The sequence below is a fragment of the Nicotiana tabacum genome, chromosome 16, assembly GCF_000715075.1.
Source record: "Nicotiana tabacum cultivar K326 chromosome 16, ASM71507v2, whole genome shotgun sequence".
NCBI classification, from domain to species: domain Eukaryota; kingdom Viridiplantae; phylum Streptophyta; class Magnoliopsida; order Solanales; family Solanaceae; genus Nicotiana; species Nicotiana tabacum.
In genome coordinates, this window is record NC_134095.1 from 154518998 (window position 1) to 154524373 (window position 5376).

The 5376-nt window shown below is 34.4% G+C and overlaps 1 long non-coding RNA gene across 1 annotated transcript; it reads right to left on the reverse strand.

Annotated features, from left to right (window-relative positions):
- Window positions 1–945: 945 nt before the first annotated feature.
- Window positions 946–2946, reverse strand: LOC107823551 (uncharacterized). Its single transcript, XR_001656671.2, has 2 exons — window positions 2477–2946; window positions 946–1335 (listed from the first exon to the last, which is right to left on the reverse strand). It is a non-coding gene; the product is annotated as an uncharacterized LOC107823551 (long non-coding RNA).
- Window positions 2947–5376: the final 2430 nt, after the last annotated feature.

Sequence of the window (5376 nt, forward strand, 5' to 3'; positions counted from 1 at the left end):
TAGATAATTTAGCAAAATAATTTCTCCCAAAAATTGATTTCTAAGGCTTGGGACCTCAGAATTCATTTCCGGGCATACGCCCAAGTCCCATATTTTACTGTGGTCTTCTCGGGATTGTTGAAATACGGATCCGGGTCCGTTTGCTCAAAATATTGACCAAAGTCAACCATAATCAAATTTTTAACTCTAGAAATTTCTCTTTCTCATATTTTCACATAAAAGACTTTCTGGATATAGGTCTGGACCACGCACGCAAATCGAGGTGAGGTAAAAAGGAGTTTTTAAGGTCTCGGAACACAAGATTTGTTTCTAAAACGAGTGATGACCTTTCGGGTCAACACACCGGCCCATATGTATTCATGACTTAAGAAAATGGTTCAATAATACAGTGTTGTCCACCTATAGTTATACATTATGAGTTGTAGTCATGTTGACCCATGATAGTTAGAAGGGAAAAAAAAGAGCTGCAAAGTGGTTCGCTCGGGCCAGTGCGGCACCGGGTACCAGCCACGCCTTCCCAGGTTTGGGAGTGACAATTTTACCCTTTTATTCCAACCAAAAAGGCATAGCTATGTATTCAAAGGTTTAGTCTTGCAAATTAGGCTTAATTAGAGCCCTAGCCACAAAGTAGTTAGGCCTTGACAGATTTCGTCCATTTGGGTCTCAAACAGACTCTTATTAATTATCCCCTCAATCATTTGGAGATTTCAAAAATGGGCCAATCTATTACATATCCCAATAACGTGAAAAAGGGGACATACAGATTAATTAACAAACACAAATATCTTTACAACATAGCCTAAATTTACATCATAAAATGATCCAAAATCCACATTAGATTATAATAATCTAAAATATAAATTCCACTCATCATTTTGTTCATCCAGTAAGACAAATATTTGCGTTTAACTTTAATTGCATCCAAAATATTTGTCCAAAGAAGAATAGTCAAAATATTGTAGCCATTATTTTGAATCAAGAGACTATAATTATACTGCTTTTAACACTGACCATCTTGAACTATCAACATATTCGACATACTAAAGAACAGAATTGAAGAAGAATATTGCCACACCTGTAATTTTCTAACAGATTATAATACCAGTTACGATTACATTCAATGTTACTAAAATCTAGAATAAATAACAGATTTGCATGCTTTTGATTCTAAATGATCTTCAAACAAATGACCTAAAGCTATCCAAACTTCATATGTTCTTATTACCTTACATGCTTCTCATCAGATTTAGTCTTGGAGGGATTACATAATCACATTAATTCTACCGTCGATCCTCCAACAAATGTTCAAGCCTTGCAAACATCATTAGTAAGGAACTGTAAAGGAGCAAACATAGTTATTCAATTAAGAGACGGATGTTAGTTTAGTAACACCAGAGAGACATTTTAAGGTCACAAATCACTGCTAACAATCTGTCTTTAATACGCAAATCTATAACAATCTTCATATAATTATTACATTGAAGTCAACCATCTAATTTATGTTCAAAACCAAACAAACAACAAGATTAAACACTATAACAAATAACTTCAGAGACAAATAACCTATATTTCAATATGGATCAAAACAAAATACAAGTGAGAGGTGTGTACCTAAACTTGCAAATGAAGATGAATTTTTGCCAAGTAAACACCAAGTATTATAGCTAACGAAAGAGCTCAAAACATAGCAGCAGCAGAAATCAGGATGATAGTTTGAATCCCAAATAAACAACAAAAGAACAGCAACAATAAAACCAACAATTTCTTCAAACCAAACCAAACCAAACTTTGAACCCAGAAATGATGCAAGAATCCAAATAGATTTGAAACAGCTTTCAATCTTTCCTTTTTGACTATATCTCTCTGATTTTGGAGTTTTTTTTAACAACTATTAAACTCAGATTTCAAAAAAAAAAAACTAAATTTCTAGCAGTCGTGACTCTTTTTCTGTCTAAGTTCCCCTTAATGAATGAGAAAAGGATCCTTTTACAGAAGATTTTAGGGAAACAAAAACCTGATTTTCTAATTCACTTTTACCCGTCAACTTTTGTTATTTGACTCCTAGACCCCAAAATTTGAGTTGTTTCTAATTTCTTTGCAGAGACCGACGTTTTCTTTCTTCTAGAAACTTCTTTTAGTTTAACGAAAAAGATTCCCCAAGTCAAAACCCCTTAATCCTCTTTCTAAATCTTTATTTTTACTCTTTCTGTCAGATTTTAAACCAAACTCGGACTGGGCCTGCATTTGGGCCTGATTCTTAGCCCAATTCACACTCTCAACCCAAAGCAACTGATCCATTCTATTGAACCTATGCACCACCAGTTTTCAATTAAAAATAATTCAAAAGTCTAACTTGATCCTTATGAAATACAACTTGCTTTAGAATCAATTAAAAAACTAAAAGGAATGATGCGGCCAGTAAAAAAAATGAAAGTGGAACACTGGAAACATGGAAAGGTTGGGAAGTAAAATATACCTTCGAACTCCAAAAATTGGGTGACTGGAACTTGACCGATAGGTAGTGTTCGACTAGACCTCGGCGACATAGAAATGGGCTCAAACTAGTGTTTATCGATTGCTCGTGTTAAGAGCAATTGATTCTAGTAAGTTCGAGTCCAAAACGAGTAAAAGAAAACATCATAAAGAGATAACTTTAGGTTTTCTGTAATCTCAGATTTGAAATTCGGCAACCTTGGCGAGGATTTTGGGAAAATTAATGGGGGATTAGTTATAGGGGAGGGCTAAGGATTTTTTTGGTGAAAATATGGGGTGGTTTGGCGAGGGCCACTGCCGTGGGGCGATTTCCGGCAGCGGCGGGACAGAGAATGAATGAGATGAAGTGTGAGGAGGTCTCTAGGGTTAGGAGGGGAAATTTCAGATAGTCTTAAGGGGATGGGGGCTTCAGTTCACAGTCGTCTGATCTTGATCAACGAACGACCATGATTAAACGCGACAAAACGCCGCCATTTCATTTAGAGGGGGTGCTGGACTGAATTTCCGGGAAGTTTGGGCTTGGGGTGACTTAGGGAGAATGGGCTATTAGAATTTGGCCCAGTATTGTGAAGTGAAAAATGGCTTCTCTTCTTTTTTCTTTCTATTCGTTTCCTTTAATTTTACATCCTACTCAAATTAATTAAAATATAAATTAAATCCCAACTTAAATCTAATTTGTAGAATGAAACTTAATTATCTATTTATACAAATTAAATAATTAATTAACTTAAAACTAATGAGAGGAAATTACGAATTTAAAACTAAAAGCTAGAAATGTAAAAATGACTATTATTTTGTGATTTTTGTTTAATAATGCAATTAAATAACAACTTAAATCCTAAAAATGCAAATAAAAAATCTAAAATATAATGCATGAAATTTTTGAATATTTTATGGTATTTTCTATGATTTTAAAATATTAAATATGCACAAAATGTTGCTAAATGCAAATAAACAATTAAAGAGGAATTCCTGAAATTCTATAAATTCAAAAATTATTAGAAAAAATTTATTTTTGTGGATTTTGTAGGAATGTTTCACAGGGCAAAAATTACGTGTTCACAACAACCGCATTGTACAAGTGAATCCATAATTACGATAAAAATGAGTTAATTAAAAATAAAGGTGAATTATAGTTATTGGAAAAAGGTATGAGATTGCTGATGGAATTAATTATTGGAAGCCAAGAAATTATGCTACGCAAGTGAGTTCATAATTAGAATAAAATTACTAAAACAGACCTAATGATTGCTTAAAGCTAAAATTAATTAAGTGATTAAGTTATTGAACTATTACTATTTTTAGAAGAAACGGATTTTTATTGGAGTTGGTTTAAGAGAATAATATTTAGGGATTTTTACCTTCCTATATGCTATTTGAAACTTTATTTTCCTCCCTGCTCAAGTTTAATTTATTACATGGTCATATACAATTTACCAATTATATACAAATAAATTTTAAATGAGTATCCCTTTATATTAGGCATTGAATTACTAATATCAGTTATTTCCTTATCCTTTTATACTTTGCCCACTCTCTCTCTATCTCCGTATCTCTCTCTCTCTCTCTCTCTCTCTCTCTCTCTCTCTCTCTCTCTCTTCGTCTCTATACGCTTCTTCTCTGTTTTTTTCCCAATTTTTCTTCATTTTATTTTCTCTATTTTTTATGCTTTCTTTTTGTATAGTATTTTAATGGAATTCATCTAAAGGTTTCAATCATTTTAACTTAGCAATTTCCTTTCATGTTGCACAATTGGTGTTCAAATTGAAATTATCAATCAATAAAATTTGAGGGTGTTTCACTCTCCACCATTGACAGCCATTAAAAAGCTTTGAAGCTTTGAAATCAAATTTGGATTTTCAGAAACCATTATATGTTTGGATTGGGTGTTGTTGCAAACAATTGGGAATATTGTTGGGAGTTTATATCTCAATTTTGAGGGTGTTTGTTACGACCCAAAATCTACCGTCGCGATGGCGCCTATCGTGGAACTAGGCCAGCCTCAACTTAACAACCCATCATAGCAACAATAATTTTAAAGGTGGAAACGGAAGCATTTAACATTTAAAGAAAACGGTTTGAAAACATAAGAAATCCCAAAATTTGATATAAATCAGCCTAAAACCGGGGTGTCACAGAATACATGAACATCTAAATTAGAATACAATCCACTACAGTGTCTAAAGAAATAACTGAAATGCGACAAATGGTAAAGAAGGAGAGTCAAGGTCTGTGAACGCCGTACAACTACCTCAATAGTCTCCAAACTCTGAAAGAACTCAATCAACAACTGCCGCTGCGACCGGTATCGCCTGGATCTGCATACGAGGTGCAGGGGGTAACGTGAGTACACCAACTCAGTAGGTAATGAGTCCAAATTTTTGACTGAAAGGTAGTGAAGAACTCAACCAGTAAATTAAACATGGAAATAACTGTGCAGAAATGTAGGTATGCTTTAATTTCAATAGGTCGTTCAAAAGAGTAATGTAGAGTAGATACGAACATTGTAAAGAATATAACTCTGCTACCCCTAGATACCAATGCACATGTTATATGTGATGCACCATGCTGTCAACCTCATGGGCTCACACTCTCAAAATAATCAACCACTCGGTACTGTATATGGCTCATGTGGCCCAGGGAAGATTCATTCCGGAATATATACATTTCTGATATCAGTCACTCAATACCGAGGAAAGGCCAATCCAACCCTATGTAGAAGATCCATCTCCAAGTATCAAAAGCTTCTGACAAGATCCATGTCCAAGGAAGATTCATCCATCAATAATATCAACCGCAGTCACTGGGAGTATGTTATAGACTCCGGAGGGGATCCTACAGCCCAAGCGCTATCATAATCATCAATATAACCGTTGTGGCATG